Source organism: Macaca thibetana, chromosome 3 (assembly GCF_024542745.1).
Source record: "Macaca thibetana thibetana isolate TM-01 chromosome 3, ASM2454274v1, whole genome shotgun sequence".
Taxonomy (NCBI): domain Eukaryota; kingdom Metazoa; phylum Chordata; class Mammalia; order Primates; family Cercopithecidae; genus Macaca; species Macaca thibetana.
Window position 1 is genome coordinate 168,317,364 of NC_065580.1, and position 26,159 is coordinate 168,343,522.

A 26,159-nucleotide genomic window follows, 5' to 3' on the forward strand; every position below is an offset into this window, starting at 1 on the left:
GATTCAAAAAACCTCAGTCAATACATTTCAGCTAATTTACATTTGTTGAACCCACATTTTTCAAAAATAATCATATACTAGGCCATAAAAGAAGTCCCCTCAGAACAAAGCAAAACAGTAATAAAATCACTGGCATTATTTTTTTCTGATTATGTATAATTTAAGGTGAAAATAAATAATAACAAACTCAGTAATAAATGGATAGATATATAACAAAAAGTAAATCTCTATATGTTTGAAAGGGAAAGAGCAAATTATCCCCAAGTAAAGTAGAAAGAAACAATAGAAATTATTGAAATAGAAAACAAATGTGAAACAGAATGAAGAGCAAATGTTGGCTTTATCCAAACATGTTAATTCAGTGTATATCTGGCAAGATCGGACTTTGATCAAAAACAGCAAAAATACAAATTACCCATGTCAAAAAATGAAGGGGCCATGAAAGATGGGACAGTCTACAAAATAAATGACTATCCTCTAAAAATATCAATGTCGTAAATATAAAGAACGGTACAGAAATTGTTCAAGATTAAAGAGAACCAAAGAGATATGTTGAGTTAATGTGATATGTGATATTGGACGTTATTTTGTAACTAATGGATACAGTCAAAACAATTTACAAAATATAGAGAAAGTCTGTAATCTGTATAAAAGTTTTTTTTCAGTGTTAATGTCATTGGTACCTGGGTTATGCAATTAAATTTTTAACAGAATACAGACGTAACTGTTTGTTTAGGTGTTGTCTATGTCTGCTTTCACATCATCATGGCAAAGATTATTAGCTGCAGCAAAGATCATATGTGCCACAAAGCCTAAAATTTTACTCTATAGCCATTTATGGAAAAAGTTTGCTGAATCTGGAAAGTGATGAAGGCCTTGATATAGCATGGGCTTGATATTTCTGATAATTGACTCCAGAAATATGGTACAAAGCCTAATTGAAACTTTCAGAGATCACCAAAAACCTCATCCATCCGCAGGAATTTTCTTTTCATCATCCTTCTTACCCTGAGAGTTGGGAGTTGTTATTGCATCCTCTTCTTCTCTGTCAAGATAGAAGCAGTAAGATGCCTTGGAGAGTTGCTGCATTGTGAGATTTTATACATTTAGTGTGGTAGTTTGTGCTATAAGGAAAGAAGTCCAGAAAGAAGTCCACAAAATATCCCACAAGTGATGACAATTCAGTCCTTGTTCAGTTTTAGTGCAGGACACAGATCCCAGGCAGGACCAGCTACATAATTTGTGATGTTCAGTGTGTAGTAGTCTGTTTTCACACTGCTGATAAAGACATATCCGAGACTGGGTAATTTAAAAAGAAAAAGAGGTTTAAGGGACTCACAGTTTCACGTGGTTGGGGAAGCCTCACAATCATGGTGGAAGGTGAAAGGCATGTCCTACATGGTGGCAGACAAGACAGAATGAAAGCCAAGTAAAAGAGGAAATTCCTTACAAAACCATCTGATCTCATGAGACTTATTCACTATCATTAGAACAGTATGGGGGAAATTGCCCCCATGATTCAATTAATCTCCCACTGGGTCCTTTCCACAACATGTGAGCACTATGAGAGCTACAATTCAAGATGAGATTTGAGTGGGGACACAGCCAAACCATATCATTCCACCCCTGGCCCCTCCCAAATCTCATGTCCTCACATTTCAAAATCAGTCATGCCTTCTCAACAGTCCCACAAAGTCTTAACTAATTTTAGCATTAACTCAAAAGTCCACAGTCCAAAGTCATATCAAAGACAAGGCAAGTCCCTTCTGCCTATGAGCCCGTAATATCAAAAGCAAATTAGTTACATTTTAGAGACAATGGGGGTACAGGTATTGGAAATACAGCTGTTCCAAATGGGAGAAATTGACCAAAACAAAGGGACTACAGGCCCCATGCAAGTCTGAAATCCAGTGAGGTAGTCAAATCTTAAAGCTCCAAAATGAGCTCCTTTGATTCCATGTCTCACATCCAGGTCACACTGATGCGAGAGGTGGGCTCCCATGCTCTTGGGCACAGTGCAAGATGAAAATGCTGGGATCTTGCTAATAAACTGTCAAGAATTTTAAGATGGTAACAGCTGAGCATTAAACCAAATGCAGGACCCACTGGAGCACAGAGCCTTGTGCAAATGCATAGATTGCATGCCCAGAAAGCTAGCCCTGATCCTAGGACTTTGGAGCTCAAAGGGACATCAGAGGGCACCTATCCATTTATTGCGACAATTGCATTTTGAAAACCAGCTATACCAGGCTACTCAGCTGACTACCAGGAGTGAGAGTGCAGCAGACATCAGTAGCCCTGGAGAGGGCCCGGGGCAGGCGTACATGCTTCTCTAACTTGAAATGAATTGCTGGATTGTGTACTTTCTGGATCTAAAAAGCCTATCTGGATCCACAGATCACTGAACTCCAGCCTATTCGCCAGCTTCCCCTGGTACCTGGAAATTATTTTTAGGTAACCTGTCATGGGGAGGTTTGACATGTTATTTTCATGCCCGAGGATTGGGTTTCATGGGAAGTGTTCCAAAGAATTTAATACAACGCAACACAGATATTATTAAAGGCACATTGGTTTTATTCTTGTTGCCTTACTATTAAGAATTTCTCTTCTTAGTCATCTTCTCTTCTGCTCGTTGCCCTTCCTAACTTAGTTTTCTCCAACCTCATAGTTCTGTCTTGTGCCAGTTGCTGAACTCCTCACCGCCACACGAATTTCCTTTCCCTCATCTGCTGCCAACCCCTCTGGTTCTCTGCGATGGATGAGTTAGTGTTGTGGCCAACTTCCTTTTTGTCTTTTCCAGATTCCTTTCTACTTTTACTCCTTTGCTATGATCATATTTGCCTCTAAATTTCTAGTTCTCAAATCCAAAAATTGACTTTCTGTTTTTGTCCCGCCCAACCTGATTACACAGAGCAACTCATTCTTAATCATGGCTCCTACCTTTCCTGTTCTGTTGTTTTCTTGACCTCCTGTTCAGTCTTCCATCTACCCTAGAATACTAAAGTGTCAGGAAATAACTGACCAGCCAGTCTGCATGCCTTAGCTCCTTCATTTTTTGTGTTATGACCACAATCTAGCTGTATTTAATCTTCTTTCTTCTTAGAATCTTACTTAGTTTATTTGTCCAACTCTTCCATATGGTTGAGAGGAAAATCATCCATTATGCTTCCTCTGCCCCTAAAGTGAAAAGAATTACTGAGAATGCATATTTAAAATGAATCTCAAAGCGAATTTTCATTAATAATAAACACTTGAAAGCAATTGAGATCTTTCTTCAGTTTACTGAGAAAATGATGGAATGGAGAAATAAATTAATAATGCATAGCCACATCTGCTGTATTTCCTCTGCTTGCAGTCTCTCTCTTATACCCAGGAAAAGCTCCTGAACAAACTCTGTTTCTGCTGTCCCAGAATGCCCTCCTCACACTCCTTCATGGAAACCCCCTCTTGGCCTTACAGCTATGCTTATCCTAGTCAATAGTGTTTTCCACTCTCTTGCCCTAAGGCACCTGACCAACTCAATCCTTTCTTCTGGCCCTACAGTCTCTAGGGAATTTCCTCTGTTTTGTTGTATCTGCTGTTGATTGTTGTGTAACAAACTATCCTGCAACTCCTCATCTGCAGAACAGTGATTTAACAACAAATTTAAACAACAAATTTAAATTAAACAATTTAAAACTAACACATCTGTATATGGGCAGGGGAGTTCCTTTGTTGGCTTCACCTGGGATTGCTCTGCATATGCAGCTGCCTTTGGCCAGAGGGTCCACTGGGATCTTGGCTGCTGCTATCATTGATTCTGTTCAGCAGATGGAGGAATGGGGCAGGCAGGAATGAGAAAATCTAACATATATTTCTTTAAGGAAACAAACTAAAATTTGTTTCCCTTTCATCTTTTCCTCCATTCTGCTCCCATGGTATAAAATATTCTTATAAATACTTAAAAATGTGCCAACTGGTTTTATTATTTGTTTAAGCAATTTAACCATAACTGGGTTCTCTTCATTCCTGTCATTTAGTTTGAATCACTTACATGATACCTGAATTAAGCATGGATGACACCTTATAAATAGATCGACTTAGAGTGTGCTGGCATAATTTGATATTCCTAATACTGTATGGTATAGCATCTTTACTGTAGAAAATATTTAATAGGCAGTTGCTGAATAAATTGATGCAAGAATAGCAGTATGTATAACGGAATTCAAAGCAATACTAACTATCCAGGCTATTCCATGTAAAACATGATGAAACTAAAATATTGTATTTGCAATGAATGATAGAAAAAAAGTTATTAAGTGAATTTTATTTCCCATAAGTAGAAAAGAGCATTGAGTACATCAATCTTAGACACCCGTCTTGAGAAAAACCTATCTAAGTCAGAACATTATCTAGATGCTGAAGGAGACTTCCGAGTAGTTTTACAGGATATTGCTATTGGAAGTTTTTTTAATGTTAATTTCATGTCAAAATGTAAAAATTCTCCTTCCTAATTTATAGTAGATGAACCATTAGTACTATTGTTTCACCCTAGAAGGACAAAGTGTTTGGGAATCAAGAGGCCTTGGTTTGTAAGCCTGTTCTTTCACTTACTAGCTGAACTCTCTGGCACAAGGCACTTGTCTTCTCTGTAAATTGTGGTAAGTGATATCTATCTCACAAGGTTGTTTGGAGAATCAAGTGAAAGTATACATATTTAGTGTGTTTTACAATACAAGGTGAGACTCAAATAGGAGCTAAAGAATAAAATAAATAAATTTTTGGTTTATGGTTGGAATGGATGGAGATTTTCCTGAGATCATTTTCTACGTGGAATGAATTAGAGAGTGAAGTGAGAAAAGGCTGCCTGAAGTGACGGTAAATGGCTAGAGGGTGGGGAAAGACAGAAAAACTGGACACATGGTATGTGCGTGATCTGCCTCTGTAGGAAGGTGCAGCGAGGAAGAGATTGGAAGTTAAACCACTAAGTGGTTTAGCCACCAGTGGTGCTGTTGGCTAAGGTCAGTTGGTTGTGATATTAGGTGGCCCTAGGGTGACAGAGGCACAGTTCATAGGGAATGCATGGTTGAACAACTCACCTGTTGCTCAGAGAAACAAAGTATATCTATGGCCACTGGTAATGAACCAAATGCCAGAACTGGCCTTGTGTCTGTCTTCTTGAGTTATGGAGTTACAGAGAACACTCATGAAAACTGTGCCGATGATCAGAAGTTACTTGACTTCAGTTGCTACAATTCTGGCCTTAGAAATGTAAAAACTGGGCTCACATATATATTTTAATGTTTGGTTCAATATACCTTCTGTGCTGGAATATATCCTTTATTTCTCGCTCTTCTCTTTTTCGTGCATATCCGTATAAGGGTATATGCATATAGGCATTTGGGTATAAGAGAGAGACTGAAATCCATCAGTAGATTGATCAGTCCTGTTCTCTCACACACAAAAATGGTGTTACTCTTATTTCCATCTTATTAGGCATCTCTCAGGCACAATTTTCATCGCCTTATACCTGTGTAGACAGTGAGCACTGAGTAACTGTTGAATGGCTAGGCAATAGCGCCTAGCTGGCTCTATCTGGTAGTGTCATAACTTAGCAAGCAGTCTTCCTCACAATTGCTAGACAATTATTCTTTAAGTAAGTCAATTTACAGGTAAACATAAAGGTGATTCCTGAGCAAGCCTTCCAGATCTCTTACTACCGAAGATAGATATCACGCCTCTTGTATTTACTCCCACAAACTCTACGGTAGAAACATGAATTGCAGCTTCTTGGTCAATTTGTAACGGGTGGGAGATACCTAAACTAAAACCCAGGACCAAGAGTACATCAGTTGCTGAAAAAGGAAGACTTGCTATAAGGTGGTGTGCCTAGAGTGTGTTCATGTGTACATGTATTGTGATGGACACACATATTTTTAACATGTTCAACAAACGAGGATTAAGCCTTGCCTCCCTCCAGCCTAATTCATCACTCTTGTGGCTTTGGCAATTTCACAAAAATGATATCCTCCCTTTCGTTTAGAGTCTACCGCACTGTAGTGCATTTTCTAGGTGCCATTAGCCTTCTCATTTTGGAAAAATCCTATCCCTGGTGACGATGAAGACCTCTGAAAACCTCACACGAATTCTTCTACTGCCCTGGACTTCCCATCTCTGCACACACCCATGCTGCTCCCTCTGCCTAGAGCACTCCTCAGCTCTGCTTGGCCATCTCTATCTACTCTGAAGGGCCCACATCAAAATGCCACAGTCCTCAAGAAGCCTTTGCCAGTCCTTAGCAGAAAATTAATTCCTTCCTTGTCCCTTTCTCCCTAGCTCTTGTGTCTTGCCTCTTCTAAAGCCTGGATCATGGTTTGCCTTGCCCAGAGCAGCTCATTCTCAGGAAAGGTCTTAACACTTTGCTTATTGCAGGCACATTAAAAATAAGAACAATTATTTATTTGACCTTATAGTTCCTGTTAAGCCCAACAAAGTGCCTTGTGTATAATAGGCTTTCAATAATTATTTGTTGAATAAATTATATTACATTTTATAAATATTTACAAAGGAGAGATCATTGCCTTACATGGTTTACAAAAAAAAAAACAAAAAAAAACAAAAAAAACTGTTGAGATAAAAATAGACAAACAAGAATTTAAGCTGAAGGGTTACTTCTTACACAATGAGGTTGTGTCGTTTTGGATATTTGGAACGCCTCTTAGAATTTCCGCTTCCTAAAGAGCCTGCTGCTCTAGCATTTTGCCCACATGCTAAAAGGCATCAGAATAGATTTTGATAAAACAGAATATTTTTAGGCATTGTAATCAGCCCAGCTCTGCCAAATTCCTGGCCTTTGGTATGTGCTGCTGAGTAATGTCAGACGCTCACACGTACACACACTGACATTTACAAGGCACGAGGTAGGCTCCGCCAAGTTCAGAACAAAGCCCCCCTTTTGATTGGTTCACCAGAACTTCCTCAGATGCATTTATTGTTTGCTACTGGAGGAACTGACAGTCTGCTGGTACCGATTGAATTTCCATTCTTTTCTTCACTTCCATTCTTCTCTTCACTCGGGGAAGTGAAACTGTGGACTCAGGAGGTTATATACTTAACTGCGCGAGGGGGCCCTTGAGCCTCTCTGGCATTGGTACTGGTGGAAGCTACACATAGGAGTGGGGCTGCATTAGATCTTTCTGGTATGAGATTTGTAGAAATGAAAGTGAACAGGGCTCCACTCCAAACACGTACTGAATGATCTTAGAAAGTTCCTTCCCGAAAAAATACTTTTACCTAAAAAGACAAAAAGAGATGAAAAGAGAGCACTATTTTATGATTGCACGCCATGAAAAAGCCAGAATATATTTAGTAACCTTTGGAATTCCACTGCCTTTTTAGCTGGAGGAACATCCCAAAAAAGGAGACAGGAGGGCATTGCGTGTGCACGTGTGTTTGAAAGGACCAAATCTCTGTCTAGACAAAAATAGTAGATAGGTAGGTTATAGAAAAGAATTTCATAAAACTAAGCAGAATGAATTCTTTTTCCAAAATAGTGCTGTTTTGTGAAAGGTGTTTCTCTTCACATTACCGTATATGGCGAACTCTGAGATTTGTAAGTGGCTCCCCTTGGAGATAAAGTTACTGCTGAGAATTCAAATCATCTGCCTTAAAAGCTGATGTAGGATTTATGATGTATTGGGCATTATTTTGTCTTTAGGGGCATTCTTTCTCCAATGGTGATTGAGAATGTCAATCCTTCTGCTCCCATAATGACCCTGGGAGTTAGATGTGAACCCTGGGACGTGCCAGATGATCTATTCTGGCCATATACAAGAAAGCACATGCTCTAGTATTGCAGGCACTAAGGATTCTGGAAAAATGTAAACATGTGAGTTACCTTCTACATTTTTTTTTTTGTTGTTGAGACAGAGTCTCACTGTGTTGCCCAGGCTGGAATACAGTGGTGCAATCTCAGCTCACTACAACTTCTGCCTCCTGGGTTTGAGCAATTCTCCTTCCTCCACCTCCCAAGTAGCTGGGATTACAGGTACACGCCACCATGCCTGGTTAATTTTTGTATTTTTAGTGGAGATGGGGTTTCACCATGTTGGCCAGGCTGGTCTCCAACTCCTGACCTTAAGTGCTTCGCCCATCTTGGCCTCCCAAAGTGTACCTTCTACTTCTTAACCCTGAAGAACCATTCTTGGTTAAGAGCCGTCTTAAGAAGGCATCACCACAGCCTCATTTCCATAGCAGGGACTGCAGAACTTAACAATAATTGTTCTGCAGGGGTAAGAGGAACCATTCATGATTCATGATGCCAAGCACAAATGGAGAAGGATGGGCTCACTGTGCACACAAGTCATCCGTTGATACCTGCCCCACATCCCCATGGGCCTCTGCCATGGGCTGTCTGTGCCATGACAATGGGGTGCTCCTGGCTTCACCCTTTGCATTGTAAGAACAATAATACCTTACATTTTACAGTGCTTCTGCTTTACAAGAGACATGCAGAGCTGGCTTTATCCCTTTCTCTCTCATTTCTGCACCCATCAGATGAGGACATGTGGTGCAGAGACTTGTTAAGGACACAAGTCTGGGAAGACTGAGTTGAGAGCGGTGCCTGTTCTCCTGATGACTAATCCAGGGCTCTGTTCACTGTGTGTGGACACTCAGTATCCACAGCTAGAAGGGTCTGTCTTTAGATGACATTGAAACATTTCTATTTTTTTTATGACAGAGGAAGAAAACATATACTATATTGCAAGAATTATAATATTCGAGACATGACTATGGAAGAAGCATCAAGATTATCATAGGACATTTCTACGTCTCTGAGATATGTTGGAAGCCAGGCTCACATACCTAGATTAGAAACGTCTTAGAAGGACTTTATGATGTGCTCAGTCAAGTGACATGCTATTAACTGGAACAACAGCTGTTTGTTTGGTCCTTTGGACTATCCTGGAATTCACTCTCTGGTTATTATGATGACCAGATAACCAGATGATAATGCTCCTTCCAGTTATTTTGATTTTCTGTTTGTTTAGCTCTGTAAGATTGGACTTTGTTTGCTTTGGGGACAATTAGTCTATTTACTGGCAAACAGGAATTGAGAAAATGTACATAAAAACTGGTTTCATGACTTACACATGATATTTTAATTTTAGAGATTTTAAGACTTAAGTTGGAACCAGAGACTAATCCAATTGTTTTTAGACAGTGAAAGGGTTTTATGTTCTGTTCAGTTTATTATTTCCCAATTTCTTGTCTATAAAACCAACATTTGTTTTTCTTTTTTTAAAAATAAATTTTGGCCAGGCATGGTGGCTCATGCCTGTAATCCCAGCACTTTGGGAGGCTGAGGTGGGTGGATCACCTGAGGTCGGGAGTTTGAGACCAGCTGGACCAGTATGGAGAAACTCCATCTCTACTAAAAATACAAAATTAGCTGGGCATAGTGGCATGTGCGTATAATCCCACCTACTCAGGAGGCTGAGGCAGGAGAATCGTTTGAACCCAGGAGGCGGAGGTTACAGTGAGCCAAGATCATGCAATTGCACTCCAGCCTGGGCAACAAGAGCGAAACTCTGTCTCCAAAAAAAAAAAAAAAAAAAAAAAAAAAAAATCTTTTGCTTATGGTGGTTCTGAACAAAATACAGATGTTAAAAATTGGCTTTGAAATTTTTCTGTCTAAATCTTCATTTACAACATCTCTTCTGCCCTTAACTAACTGCTGATTTTAGACACATGATTTCAAAAAGAAAATGAAAAAAATTCTAGTCTACTTCTGGAATAACCCACAGTGGAGTTTTTAATTTGCACATGGTATGTGCTCTGACATTAATCTTGCTCTGTTTCAATTCGAAGCTCAACAAAGTTCCTTTGAACAGTAGATATGTTTTCAAGCAACATTCAAAATGATAGTGGCTTCTTTTCAAGATCATTCAAGAATTCATGCATTTGATAAGAAGCCCACACCCCTTAGAAGTATTAGGTAGACAGTAACTTAGGATCTCTCTGTGTCATGAAAATGAGCTAATGTATCTTAATGCTCTCTGAAGTTTCAGAACATGGCGAGTGGAGAAGAGATGGCTGAAAGGTTCTGTATCATAATATTTTACGCCCAACTGCATTTCTGTTGCCAAAAATTCTTTCCTTCATTTTTGTGAAAGACTGAACCAGGTTCTAGAGTTGATTCTGTCACTAATGAACTGTATGAGCCTGAGAATATTGCTTAACTTCTCTGAGACTTTGTTTTCCTTTTCTTTTCTTTTTTTTTTTTTTTTGAGATGGTGTCTCGCTCTGTCACCCAGGCTGGAGTGCAGTGGTGCAATCTCTGCTCACCGCAACCTCTACCTCCTGGGTTCAAGCGATTCTCCTGCCTCAGCCTCCCAAGTAGCTGGGATTACAAGTGTGAGTCACCACATCCAGCTAATTTTTATATGTTTTTTTAGTAGAGATGGAGCTTCACCATGTTGGCCAGACTGTTCTAGAATTCCTGGCCTCAAGTGATCTGCCTGCCTCGGCCTCCCGAAGTGTTGGGATTACATGCATGAGTCACCGCTCCCGGCTGAGACTTTGTTTTCTACTCTATGAAATGGGTTTGGCCTAGTTGACATCTACGGTTATTTCTGAAGTTATTAAATTAGTCTATTAAATTGTGTCTGCACTGGGATGTTCTACACAGTGGTCTTAGAGTAGATTATCTTACAGCTAAAAATTAAATATGACGAGAGAAACTAATTTCATATTTAGAAGATTTTTCTCCTCAAATCTCATTCTATAGGATATTCATGTGCTTCTTTTTTCTTAATTTAACCTAATATATGCCTGGGTTTCTACATATATCAGTATATTTATTCACTGTGTTGTGAATACTGTTGGTTAGTCTTCCCTCTGTGTATTTGAGAAGTATTTACTTGGCTATTAGTCCTAAACTTCAAGATGAGTGACTTGTCTACTTCTTGTAAAAGCATTGGCCTGTTCTATTAGATTGGTGAAAATAGCAATGACAAAACAATTGACTTAATAATGGATTATTTTTATTTCTCAACTAGTGGTTTTGGCATGTCAATCCACAGTTTGCTGTCCTTTTAGAAAATATATCAATTTTTGGAAGTGAATGTCAACATTACACAGCTATAGACACTCCTCTGATGTTCTCATAAGAGATACCCTATCTCTCTCTGGTTATGTTAATTTTAATTTCTTACAGACTGATCTGTTACATTGGCCGAGAGCCATGTCCTCTTAGCCTTCAACTGCAGTGCTCACCCTGCTCCTAAAATTGCTGTCCTCCTGTGCTGTGAGCAAAGACCATGTTAAAACAGATTGCCTTTTACAGGATCATACTCTGACGATCAAGTTCAAGGTCACCAAGTGCTGAACAATCTCAGTCTTCACACTTCTTGATTGGATTCTTGCACATTTAAAAAAGTGACAGGGCTGTTAGGAATTTTGTGTGGAATTTTGGCTGTGTGTCCTTCATGGCAGAAAACAAGTTCATACTTTCAAATTATCGTAAAATGGGCAGGTACTTTGGATCCTCTGACTTTGAGGTAATCATTTCAACTTTCTCTACGTCAATCTCCTCCTCTAAAAATGGGATAATAATAGTATTTACCACATAAGTTCTTATGAGAATTAAATGAGTTAATTTGAGCATGGAACAGTGCTTGGCCCATATAACATAGTAACAATATGAGTTGTGCTATTAGGATTATAAAGATATAGATGTATATATAATGATTTTCCCTACTGAGAAGAAAATCATCATCTTGTTCCTAGTCATATTCATAGTCTCATAAAGTTTTAGGGTTCCAGGAAATCATAAAGGGAAGGTAGTCCACTCTCTTGGCCAAGGCTGGAATCTCCTACAATATTATAGCTACCTTAGGAGGTAGAGCAAACTCGTACAGCAGAATGCAGCTCACCACTGGTTAGCTAAATTAACTCTGCTTCTGGGATCTAAGGAGCCCTGTCTCCAAGGTTTGATAACATGTTAAACCCAGATCATAAAGTGTGCGATGTTTATTGGACAACAAGATGTATCAAGCATCTAGATCCATTTGCTCAAATATGGGTCAGTTGGTGGGACATATATCGTCGTGAGTTTGGTAATATGAATAGTTTAGCTGGCCTCCAAGTCTTTGGAGAAAGCAAAGTAGAAAATGGAAATTCTCTAAAAGTTCTAAGGAACAGGGCAGGAATATTACCAATCTTTGTAATCTCTCTCTGACAGTGGAAAGAGGAACCGATTTTTAAAATGAAGGTTAGCTCCATATAATTGATAATGGTGCATGTTTTCCCAGAAGAAGGAATATTTATTTCCATGTCTCTGTTTCCTGTTCATGTGTGCTTTGTCCCAAATCCTTTTGGTTTCCAGGAATTTTCTTTAGAAAACCCAGATATCACAGCAATAATCCCCAAACCTCACAGAATCTTCAAAAGTAACTTGAGGGAAAGAATCAAGCACAAGTGGTTCAATACTTGATGGAAACTTGTGTAAAGAGCAATGTCACTGCCAAATGAAAAAGAACTTACTCCAGTCTACCATGTTTATTTAAAAGCAGAATGATACTTCTGTTATCTGGAGGACTTTTTAAACTGAACTCATAATTATTTTTTTACCAAGGTATAGTAAAAGGTGAATATCATTGTTAATTTATATTCTTATACTTCTGTTTTAAAAATAATTTCAATGTTTATTTTATATTTTTCAATGTTCATTTTAGATTCAGGTGGTACATGTGCAGATTTGCTACATGGGTGTATTGCGTGATGCTGAGACTTGGGGTTCGAATGATCCTGTCACCCAGGTAGTGAGCATGATAGCCAATAGGTAGCTTTTCAGCCCTTGCTCCTGTCTCTCTCTCCCCACTCTGGTAGTCCTCAGCATCGTTTCCATCTTTATGTTCATGCATACGCAATGCTGAGCTCCCACTTATAAGTGAGAATATGTGTTATTTGGTTTTCTGTTCCTGTGTTAATTCACTTAGGATAATGCCTCCAGCTGCATCCATGTTGACAAGAGAATGTCAACATTACACAGCCATAGACACTCCTCTGATGTGCTAATAAGAGATACACTATCTCTCTCTGGTTATGTTCATTTTAATTTCTTGCAGACTGATCAGTTAAATTGTCTGAGAGCCTGTCCTCTTAGCCTTCAATTGCAGTGCTCCCTGCTTCTAGGATAAGATTTCCTATCCACATTGGTGCAAAGGATAAGATTTTCTTCTCTTTTTATGGCTGCATACTATTCTATGGTATATATGTACCACATTTATCTAGAGGAATTTTGACTCCAACATTTTCAGGATTTTATAACATGAAAGTCCATTTTAAACAGGTAGTTGTGTAGGAGTATTGTAACTCTGAAAGATAACTTCATCTTCACTTCTGGACATTTCCTTTGAGGGTTGAACAGAACAATTTTTTTTTCTGCACAGGATCACCCAATTAATTTTCATATGTGTTTTCATCATTAACCATTGACTTGGAAGGTTTTAAAGTCATTCTGTGTCAACTTCAATTAAATCCCACAAGACTCGGAGAAGCTGATCTGGCAGGAACCTGCTGCTGCATTTTTACAGATAAGTACATTAGGGCTCTGTGAGGTCCAATAGCTGGACTACGGTCAAACAGGAAGACAGAATGGGTTCCTCCAGCTGGGCCTTGCAGGACAACTCGAGATTTGCTTCTCTCCACCCAGAATCTTTCTCCTCCCAGGTCATAGCAATTCCCATATCTAAGCATGACTTTCAGTTCATGTTTTCCCTTCTCTTCCACATTGAAAACATCAGGTACACCTGTACACTCCATGGCCACAACATACCTGGATCTTCTAGATCTGTCCATTTCCATTGCTACTAGTGAAAGGCGGTGTCCGCATGTTCTCACTCATAGGTGGGAACTGAACAATGAGATCACTCGGACTCAGGAAGGGGAACATCACACACCGGGGCCTATCATGGGGAGGGGGGAGGGGGGAGGGATTGCATTGGGAGTTATACCTGATGTAAATGACGAGTTGATGGGTGCAGCACAGCAACATGGCACAAGTATACATATGTAACAAACCTGCACGTTATGCACATGTACCCTACAACTTAAAGTATAATAATAATAAATAAATTAAAAAAAAAAAAAAAAAAAAAAAAAAAAAAAAAGAAAGGCGGTGTCTCTTGAGCCTCTATTGCACGTGATTTCTAACTGGGTATCTTGCTTCTACGTTCTCTGCTCCATAAATTCCTGTCTCCATGGAGCAGCCGGAGTGATCTTTTTGATAGGCTCAGAGCCTTTTAAGAACTTCTCTTCCCATGTGGTAAAAAACCTCACTGCACAGCCCTGGCTTATCAAGCCCTCCATGCTGTGGCTGTGTTTGACTCTCAGCCCTCCCTCTTCCACCCTCTCCCTTCCCTTCTTCACCCCTGGCAGTGGCCTTATTTGTGTTCTTCAAGTATATTGAAATGCTTCCCCTCTCAAAGTTTTAGTACTAGCTCTTCATATGTTCTCCATAGATTATCATATAGATGGTTTTTTTTTTTTTTTTTTTTTTTTTTTTTAGATTGGCCCTACTTTAATATCACCTCTTCTTGGACCACTCAATGTAAGATAGCCTCTCAGTCACTTTCTATCACGCCACCCTATTTTGATTTCCAGTATAGTTACACATTTTATAAGCCACATTTATCACTCATATATTCCTTTAAAAATATTTATTTTCTGTTGCTCTCCTCCCTACCTGCACACAATGTTGTGAGCGAAGCCCTTGCTTGTCTTACTGATCTCTGCATTCTCGGTGCTTGGTGATATTTGTTGAATGAATGCAGGGCAATACTATGTCTATGCTTTCTCATTATCTTCTGACTCACTGCAAAGACAGGAGTCCCCCAAGGGCAAGAAACATACTAAGAGTAGTATGTACCTCATGTTGTTATTGAGACATTTCAAAACATGTAAACGTATTTACAGTGATGAAGTATACAGAATACTGCCTGCCACAGAAAAAGCTCCAAATAAGTATCAGCTGTTGTTACTGTAGGATGTATACATATTTTTATATTCATATAGTTTTGTTATACATATGAAACAAAACGTTTTATCAGTTTTTATTACACATATCTACATTATATATGGTGTTAGCTATTGTTATTATTCTATTATTTGATACAGTATCCAATAAAATATGTTACAAGATTTTGCAAAATACCATCAACTAAATGTCAACCACTTCTTTCTCACCTGGCTCTATTTCAAGATTCAGCCAGATTTCTCTTTCTGGGCGTGTTAGTATTTTTTAGCTAAGCAGCTGCAGTACCTGCAGTTACTGAAATCGTCCTGAAGGTGGCAGCGGAGAGCTAAGGTTTGGAAAATGCTTGTGTTTTTGTATACATGCTAGGGTGGGATTTGAAGGGCGTGAGAAAATTATCCCATGGGCCTGTTTTTGCATCTTCAAAATTCCTTTCATCATCATTATTGTTGGGAAGGGGCGTGTCATATGTCGGGAAGCTGCTCAAATGCAAATGATATCTGGGAAGTGGCAGCCCGCTATTATTCATAAAACCTCAGGCAACGTGAGAGCATTAGAGCATTCATCAAGATGCAGGGAAGTGGAACTGCTGGTGAGGTGAGATAGAGGGCAGGTAAAGGGAAGAAAAGGGCTTGGCTTTGGATGGGCACTTTCTTGGGTCTGAGGACTTCTTGATCTGTGGAGAGGGGTGCAGACAGGGGAGGTCAGAACTGAGCCCTCTAACTGGCAGGGCCAGAGCAGGGCCCCTCTCGTCCGGGTCTAAGGCAGTGAACTCGTGGAACAACCACATACAACATCCATCTGCTTGTTTAAATAACAAGCAGATTCTATGATGTCTGTGTGTACAAATCAGATTCTCTGGGGAGTAAGTATGTGAAAGGAGACTAGAAAGACATTTCTCAAAATCTGAAATACCTCATATTGACCACCAGATGACAGTGTTGCGCCACTAAATGCGCACACCACAAGGTTCCATCTTGTAAGCTCTTAGAAATCTAACACAAAATCACTGTGCCTCCCACTGGCAGCAGTCATTGGAATTATGCTTATAAACAGCAATTATTCTTTATTTGCACTTTTTCCATAAATGAGGAATACATTTTTTACCAATAGTGGCTACTGTATGTATGCTTCGGTTATTGTCTTGGGAAAATTGGTGTTGAAAAAATATAAATTATTTTTAATTATTTTTAATACCAATTATTTTAATACCATTTAGAGTCTGTGACTCTACGCATTTTGTAATTCAAAATTTGTGAGCAAAATTAATTAGCATGTGAGTTAAAGTGCAGTATTCCTTCAGCTAGAACTGCAAGACCAAAAAAAAAAAAAACCCCATACAACTGTTTGGTTTATAATTTACTGTTTTTAATTTATGGCATATAGTAAGATATTCTAAAAGCACGAAACAGAATGGTTCCAAAATATGATTTTATATAGCTTATGTGTTTATAACCATGTCTATCTAAAATAGCTCTCTGTAATGCATTTATATGGTTGAAGAGTTTGGAAAGGTGATTATAATATGAAATAATATATGTAAAATACCCAGCTCAAGCCTCATACATGGCAGGAATCATAATAAATAGAGACTCTTGTTTCATTCATGAAGAAGAAATCATAAATTAGTGGATAAGTGCAAAAATCCTTTGCTACTCTGGAACAGGAGAGGCCAAACAGTGAAATATCATAGAGTGAGTTGCCTCTTATGCCTTTCTAGTTGAGTAGTCAGAGAATGAAAAACTACTTAGGGTTCTACTAGCCTTCCACAGACACTGCAGATGAAAGCATTCGGCAATTAACCACGAATGACTTTCAGGAACAGCAAATCCATGCTTTTCTATTTTACTCAACTTGGATTACATCTGTAGTGCAAATTTAAAAGAACACTCTGGGGACAGTTTTTGCCAGGATCTACTTACTGTCTCATTATTTTCTTTTTTTTAATTGTTAATTTATTTTTGAGAAATATTTTAATTTTTATTTTAGGTTCAGGAGTACATGTGCAGGTTTGTTATAAAGGTAAACTCGTGACTCAGGAGTTTGGTATACAGATTATTTAATTACCCAGGTACTAAGCATAGTATCAGATAGTTTTTTCTCTTCTGAACCTCTCCCTCTTCCCAGCCCCCACCCTCAAGTAGGCCTCAGTATCTGCTATTTCCCTCTTTCTGTCCATGAGTTCTCATTATTTAGCTCCCACTTACTAGTGAGAACATGTGGTATTTGGTTTTCTATTCCTGTGTTAGTTTGCTGAGGATAAGAGCCTCCAGTTCCATCCGTGTTTCTGCAAAGGACATGATCTTGTTCCTTTTTATGTCTGTGTGGTAGTCCATGGTCTATATGTCCCATGATAGCCTCAGAACAATAAAGCATTCAGTACCCACAGCAACCCTTGCAGCTACCAGATGCCATTTGCATGATCCAAGCCTAACAGTTAAAGATGAATGGCCTTAATGGCTGGGGTCATCCAACTTTCACCATCTTCTACTTTAGGCTTTTTCCTCCTCCTAATAGGCATAGATGGGCTGAATTCCTTAATTAAATAAGATCCCTTGTTTGAACCAGTTTGGACTGCAATCATTCACCAAACTTTTCTTTCCTCCCTCCCTTCCTCTCTTCCATTCTCCCTTCACCTTCTCTCCTTCCTTCTCTCTCTTTTTTCTTTCCTGCATCCCAGTGTCTTGTTACTTACTGTATTCTGTTAAGTTTAGGTACAAACAATAGAAGCAAATGCTTTATTTAACTCCTTATTTCCTGTTATGGACTGAAAAATGTGAGAAATAAATTTCTGTTGTTGAAATGACTCTGTCTCTGGCACTTTGTTATGGTAGCTCTAGCAAATGTACACATGCCCTTAGATTTTTTTTTTTTAAATGTGGAACACTTTTAGGAATGTGCATGTCATCCTGGCGCAGAGGCCATGCTAATCTACTCTAAATTGCTGCTGAAGCAAGCACTCCTGTTAGATTCTTCAACCCCCAAATTTTCCAAGACTTCTTAAAATACTGACTTTTCAGACGTTCGGGTCTCATCCCTGCTGTTCTACACTCCACCACTACGGCGCACTTGACAATAGTGACTGCATTTGTGTGAACGTGAGCAGATACTAAACCCCAACATTTTGGAACAGTTTCATTGCACTCCTACCAGGTACAGCACATTCATTAATTTTAACATTTACTATCACAATGGCACTTAAGAAGTTATCAAGAAATGGAATAAACTTAAAAATGGTGCATAGGAGAAGAAGACAGAAGACCGTGACCACAGAGAAAATTTTAGCGTAAAGCCTTCTTATGCTGTTGTGCTAGCAAATAAAAGTCTATTTATTCTCCCTCAATAAATAGACATGTGTCTATAGGGCTTCTTCACATTCTGGTGTTTGGGTGAAAATATTGAAATACTGTAGATGGCACCATGACATCGCACATGACTGTTTTAGAACAAAACCACTGTGTCGTTATCTCCCTCCCCCATTTTTTTTCCTTTTTTTTTTCCTTGTGGGTAAGTTACTGGAACCTTTTAAAAAATGATCATTTATGGTTAAAACTTGGAAAAGGAATGATGCCCATTTTTTTTTCAAGTTTACTCTCATGGCCTGTCCTACAAAGCACTAGTCAGTAACCTCCCCTTGAAAAGTCTCTGGATAAGTACATCATTATTCTAGCTACCAGCACTTGGTGGATCCCCATGTTAAACTCAAACACGTTTTGAAATTAAACCTCAGAGATGTTCCCAACCTTCTTTCGTGTCTGTAGAGATAAGTTTACCAAATGTTAACAAAGAAATAATTGTTCTCAGAACTTATGGCAGCAGAGTGATGAGATGTAGAGTTGCTTTAAGACTGAGGCACAAATGGTGCTCTGTGGCAAACATAAAGGAACTGTTCAGTAATCACTGTTTTCAGCAAATGTGCAACTCTAAACCAGGGACCAGCAAACTTTTTCTGTACAGGTCCATCCAGATAGTAAATATTGTCAGCTTTATGGGCTACACGGTCTCTGTCCAAGCTTCTCAGTGCTGCCATTTTACCCTGAAAGCAGCCATAGACAATACATATACAGACGGGCATGGTTGTGTTTTGTAAATATTTTATTTACAAAAACAGGTGGCAGATTTAGTCCTGAGCGATAGTTTGCCGACACATCCTCAAACCCAGGCTTGCTTTCCCTCTAAAGAAGGCTCTCTCTTGTGGTGATTCCTCAAAGACCTAAAGACAGAAATACCATTTGACCCAGCAATCCCGTTACTAGGTATGTACCCAAAGGAAGAAATATGTATCACTCTATTATACAGACACAGGCACACACATGTTCACTGCAGCACTATTCAAAATAGCAAAGACATGGGATCGACCTAAATGCCCATTAATGATAGACTGGATAAAGAAAATGTGGTACTTATACACCATGGAATACTATGCAGCCATAAAAAGGAATGAGATCATGTCCTTTGCAGGGACATGGATGAAGCTAGAGGCCTTAGTATCCTTAGCAGACTAACATAGGAACAGAAAACCAAATACCACATGTTCTCACTAAATGATGAGAACACAGAGACACATAGAGGGGAACAACACACACTGGGGCCTGTAGAGGGTTGTGGGTGGCAGGAGGGAGAGGATCAGGAAAAATAACCAATGGGTACTAGGCTTAATTACCTGGGTGATGAAATAATCTGTACAACAAACCCCCATGACACAGGTTTGCTTATATAACAAACCTGCACATACACCCCTGAACTTAAAATAAAAGTTAGAAAAAGAAACCTCTTTATGTATTAGGTTTGAACGCCTAATACAAACATTTTCCCTCCCCTTTTAAAACTCCATGCTGATGCTGTCTCCATATGTTTCAAGCATGATCTTGTGTCGTCTTTTGGAGGTAAAATGTTGGGTTGAGTGGGTTAGGAAACCGACTTGTGAGTGTGACATTGGAGATGGGTCTAATCATGATGTTGGCCTGGACATACCTCATTTCTTCCCATGGGACCCATCTGGTATGATTCAACTTTAGGAATAAGAGTTTAGATTTGAGATTGTGCTTGGTTTGGAGCTGGCCTGGTAAGCATGGAAATGCTCTTCAGTTATCTTGGAGCTAACGCATGTGTATGTTAACCAAACAGAAACCAACTGAGGAAGTAAGTTATAGTAGTAATTGTATTGGAGGTAAAGCATATGTACAGTTATCAACAGTGCCCTGTGTCCAAAAATATGCATTAAATAATTTTCAAAAATGTATTTATTAACATATTTTTCCGTAGTCAAGTTCCACAGGAGCTAATTCTGAATATGGTTCACTCAAGGCCACTCTACCCAGGAAGTTGGGCAGAAGGGATCAATTCCCTTTTTTTTTTTTGAGATGGGTCTCGCTCTGTCGCCCAGGCTGGAGTGCAGTGGCGCGATTTTGGCTCACTGCAAGCTCTACCTCCCGGGTTCACGCCATTGTCCTGCCTCATCCTCCCAAGTAGTTGGGACTACAGGCGCCCACCACCACGCCCAGCTAATTTTTTGTGTTTTTAGTAGAGATGGGGTTTCACTGTGTTAGCCAGGGTGGTCTCAATCTCCTGACGTTGTGATCCGCCCGCCTCGGCCTCCCAATGTGCTGGGATTACAGGCATGAGCCACTGCGCCTGACTGGGATCAATTTCTTGCCTGTCTAGACTTAAGCAGACTCCAGAAGAATAAAGCAAATAATTTCTAGGAATTCAATCTTGTAAACTTCTGGGTCAGGTAAAGATTGCAGGTTGCTTTTGATAGTTTTTGGCATCATTTGAATTCTAAGCTTATGACAACACTGTAGTTGTGCAATACTTCAGCATGAAGCCAAGGCTGGTGAAGAAAGGGTACCTTTTCCCTCCCATAAAAATCCTCTCCAGGATGTGGAGAAATAGGAACACTTTTACACTGTTGGTGGGATTGTAAACTCGTTCAACCATTGTGGAAAACAGTATGGCGATTCCTCAAGGATCTAGAACTAGATGTACCATATGACCCAGCCATCCCATTACTGGGTATATACCCAAAGGATTATAAATCATGCTGCTATAAAGACACATGCACACGTATGTTTATTGCGGCACTATTCACAATAGCAAAGACTTGGAATCAACCCAAATGTCCATCAGTGACAGATTGGATTAAGAAAATGTGGCACATATACACCATGGAATACTATGCAGCCATAAAAAAGGATGAGTTTGTGTCCTTTGTAGGGACATGGATGCAGCTGGAAACCATCATTCTCAGCAAACTATCACAAGAACAGAAAACCAAACACCGCATGTTCTCACTCATAGGTGGGAACTGAACAATGAGATCACTTGGACTTGGGAAGGGGAACATCACACACCGGGGCCTATCATGGGGAGGGGGGAGGGGGGAGGGATTGCATTGGGAGTTATACCTGATGTAAATGACAAGTTGATGGGTGCAGCACACCAACATGGCACAAATATACATATGTAACAAACCTGCACATTATGCATGTGTACCCTAGAACTTAAAATATAATAATAAAAAAAAAAAGAAAAGAAAAAACAAAAACAAAAACAAAAGTTGAATGGAAAATAAAATAAAAAAAAAATCCTCTCCAACTAGATTTGATGTATTTTGCATGGATTAATTAATAAACAATCGCTATTGCCCATATGGAAGCTATGATAGCCAACTGACTGAAAAGTAGGCTGGAATCTGCAGTTGGCCATCGGGTTTTAACCCAGTGTCATTTGAATTCCTGCTTTATGTCAGCTCTCATAGGGAATAAAACATTCCAATGGGTTACCCACACAATAAAGGACTTTGTCTATTTTCATGTGTTTTGGCCAGTTTGAAAATCTTATTGCGTGGTTGGGCTACACAAATAGACAAAAGTAAATAGAGAAACCTGCTTCATGGAATAGCTTTGGAAACTGTGGTTGCTAAGATATAGATAGGCTTTAAGTAGTGAGAATTTCCATTATAAATTTACTAAAATGATCAGAAAAGTGAATTTACATGAAAAACATACACTGGGTGTTTGGAAAGTGCTTTTTCTATGGACAGGGTGTGTTAAAATGCATATCAAGGGAACTCTTTGGGGGAAGACGAGAATTTGCACAAGGTGTTGGGGTGAAAAATATTGCTAACTTGTTTTAATTATTGGCTGAAACTTGATGGAAAGAGGAAAAAGTCCTCCAGATGATACAAAGTAGACCTTTCTTCTCATGCTCCATAGAGGTCTTTTGGGAAGAATTTCCCATTTCTACTCGTGTTTGGAAAACCTCGGGCGTGTATTTTCACTGTGTATTTAACCTTCTTTCCTGGCTTCTAGAACTGTGCTGTCCAATATGGTAGACACTGGCCATGTGTTGTTTTTGAGCACTTAAAATGTGGCTGCTGTCGCTGAAAAACAGAATTGTTAATCTTATTGAATTTTAGTTAATTTAAATTTGAATAGGCACCTAGGGCTATTGGCTATAGGGACAGCACAGATAGAGAATCTTTCCATCATCACAGAAAGTTCTGTTTAGATAGCGCCCTGCTCTAGAGGGTGACCAGACAGCAATTTTTGCTCATAAGACTTGTTTTTAATATTGAAGATTTAGTTTTCTCCCAACTGATGAAGTTTACGGAAAAAATGCTAGGAAGATGGCATTCACTTTATTCAGATCTTATTAACATTTTCTCACAACTTATTTTTTTCCCTCAGTTCTGAGTAATTCTGTTTTTATCCATACCGTATTATATTTAGTTCCTTCTAATGTAATTAAACAAAAATATCTTAATTTCAGAAAACACTTCTTTAATTAGTTGTGCTTGAAATGTCCTGACTAATCCTTACTGTAATAACTGAATGGCCAATTTCATAGCCTCAGTGGGAAAAACAAAAACAGAAGGACCTGTGTTCTTCATCTGTGCCAAGCAGGAAAATACTGTGGTTCAGCAATAGAAAGTGAAGAGGGAGGAAAAGTTTTAGGTCATCAAATGGGGTCAGAAATACGCATGTCAGTATACTTTTGCTGCTCTCGCGAATTTCCTGGAAGGGTATCTGCGAATACCTAATTTAGGTTTTTTTTGTTTCACTTTAAGTACACATGAGCTTCTGGAAAGGGCGACATTTATATATTTTTTTCATTGTGGTTTACAATCCAGTGTAGGTATATTTCAGGATGTCACTCACGATTTCAATATGGTCATAGAATTATTCAGAAAAAGCTAATTGAAAGCAAAATGCATTAAAATGACTCGGATTAAGCTTCCCACGGACGCCAACTGTCTGTTTTGTCCCCATTGCAAACACAAGTGCCCCAGAAGTGCTTGTGCTGAAATTGGCCTCTGTTGAATGAATGCATTTAAATGTGAGAGTTTTTGTATTATTACAGGGTAAGAAATGTTGCAAGCACAGAAGTGTTGGGGACTAGAGCCGTCCTCTGGGAGGTTTTCCTAGGAGGTAAGCTCTACTGTTTCGGAGTTCAGGGAGTGGGGCAGTGACCTTCATGAGGAGCCCCCAGAGTAAAGGCCCAGGGTCAAGGCCCAGGGTCTTGGCTTCTCCTTAGGACTGTTTCCCAGGTCACAGAGAAGTTTCTGAAAGGGAGACCCAAGTGTCAGAGATGGGCAGATTGAATTGTCCCTGCTGGTGTTTACAAGAGACACTTGACGTTGATGGAAAGCATAGGGAGGACAGCAAGAGGGAGCTGTTCTGTGTCCACATCAGCACCCTTTCCCCCTTCCTTGCCCTTTATCTTGTCTCATCCTTACCTTGTTGGAAAAACACATTGGCAACATCACTCCCCACTCAAAAGGTTGCCAACACCTTCTCCCAATAATAGCGATCAACATATGTAATAGACTTCAGCTGTCTTTTTGGGAGATCTGGCAACAAACTTAACTGAAAAAAGTCAGATTTTTACAAAGAAACACTGCTTTATTGCTTAAATGTGGAAATAATACAGACCACCAGCTAAGCTAATAGCTTTCTGAAAAAGAAAGTTCAACGTGTCCATTGCTGCTTCAATAACACATACCTAAGTGGAAGGTGACAAAAAAGATGAATACGTAAAGAGGGGCCCTCGTGTGTCAGCAAATTGTTGCTATTCTGAGCTCTCCACTTGCAGCAATTATCTGACTGTCATTGGAAGAAGCTAAGAAACAATCCTCCAGCCCTCCCATAATGCCCTCTCCAAACAAACGAAAACGCGCTGCAATTGGCTTTGCAGTGTTTGCTCCCAGCCTGCCCCTTCCTGTGTTTTTCCCTGAACACGATTCTTTGCTTCGCAGGTCATCCTCTCACCCTTGCATTCTGTGTGTATAATATTACTGGCTAGCTGCCAATCAGCAATGGAAACCTCCCAGGGTTCTGGCAGACCTGGCTTGTGAAGTTAAGCAGGGCTTGGTGAATTTAGCCCATTTAACTGAGATGTGAGGGCAGTGAAGTGATGTTTGTAGAGAAAGGCACAGTTCTCCAGAGCTCTTGAGAATCCTTGAAAGAAATATATGCTCCTTACAAGTTTTCATTGTAAGCTTGGTGCACATTTCTAAGGCGGCTGGGGAATCATACAGCAGCTCTTCTTCCTCGTCTTCGTCTTCGTCTTCATCTTCGTCCTCGTCCTCGTCCTCGTCCTCGTCCTCGTCCTCCTCCTCCTCCTCCTCCTCCTCCTCTTCTTCTTCTTTTAACATTCTATATACTAACTAAGCTCTGAAACCCCATTGAAACACAAGTAGGCTATGATTTCAGCACTTCTAAAGAAAAAAAAGGGGCAGATTTTTGAAGTCTTGTTTTCTCTGGCTCTGCCTCTAAAGGCTCAAAAACATTTTATAATAAGTGGATAAACTCCACTGAGGGGTTAGGCGTGGTGGCTCATGCCTGTAATCCCAGAACTTTGGGAGGCCGAGGTGGGCAGATCACTTGAGGCCAGGAGTTCAAGACCACCCGGGCCAGTATGCTGAAACCCCATCTCTACTAAAAATACAAAACTTACCTGGGCGGGGTGGTTCACACCTGTAGTCCCAGCTACCTGGGGGGCCGAGGCCCAAGGATCGCTTAAACTCTGGAAGCAGAGGTTGCAGTGAGCCAAGATTGTATCACTGCACTCCAGCCTGGGCAACAAAGTGAGACCCTCACTCAAAAAACAACCAACCAACAAAACTTCACTGAAGATAGAAAATCTGCCTCCCCAACCCCAATCATTTTGTATTTACTGGGACCCTTGTCTCGTTGTACTTCTGAGTTTATGGAGAGCCTCTTTTAAATCTCCCCAGCTGCTTGAATTTTACATATGGAAGGGAGGTGGAAACTATTCAGTCTTAGAAGAATAAAGTTTAAACCCCTGTGAATCTCAAAATATCAATAAATGAAAGGACACCTATCTGTCAATTCTGAGTTCCCCAACTGGATCAGTTGTGACTTTTATTTCCTTTGCACCTGCCTCTCTCATCCTTTTTTTTTTTTTTTTTTTTAATTGTATCCAAACACAGCCAGCAGGTTTCTGAAAGGATATTATTTTTTGTTTTTTTGAGATAGAGTGTCACTCTGTTGCCCAGGCCGGAGTGCAGTGACACGCTATCGGCTCACGGCAACCTCCGCCTTCCAGGTTCAAGTGATTCTCCTGTCTCAGTCTTCTGAGTAGCTGGGATTACAGGCATGCGCCACCACACCCAGCTAATTTTTGTATTTTTAGTACAGGTGGGGTTTCACCATGTTGGCCGGGCTGGCCTCGAACTCCTGACTTCAGGTGATCTGCCCACCTCGGCCTCCCAAAGTGTTGGGATTACAGGCATGAGCCACCGCGTCTGGCCACTGAAAGGATATTAGCATACTCAGGCTTCAAGTTTGTTAACAAGCAGCCCCCCACTTCTAGACTCACTTAAGAGAACTGTGAAAGTATCCTGATTTGCTGTTCTATTGCACTAATGAAAGACCAGGAAGCAAAGATAGTTGGGCTTTGTGAAGTGAAGCAGCAAGGAAATAGAGGTGGGTTAGCCTACTTCAGGGACAGTGTGGGCCTGACGTTTCTTGCTTGTCCTTCCATATTCTCATCCTAATAACTAGAAATGGGCTGTCTCTGCAGGCCACCTTGTTGCAGCAAGAGCTGTCGTAAGGCGTTGAGCTGCCTGGATTTTGTAAGTTTCATATATCCTGTCTGTAGCAGATTGCAAGATCTG

At 39.8% G+C, this 26,159-nt stretch overlaps 1 protein-coding gene and 1 pseudogene across 1 annotated transcript in view; one reads left to right on the forward strand and one right to left on the reverse strand.

Annotated features, from left to right (window-relative positions):
• N6AMT1 (N-6 adenine-specific DNA methyltransferase 1) overlaps positions 1–26,159 on the forward strand; it is a 348,457-nt gene that overhangs the window by 130,831 nt on the left and 191,467 nt on the right. The window lies entirely within an intron of this gene.
• LOC126951798 (uncharacterized) lies at positions 17,889–17,988 on the reverse strand (annotated as a pseudogene).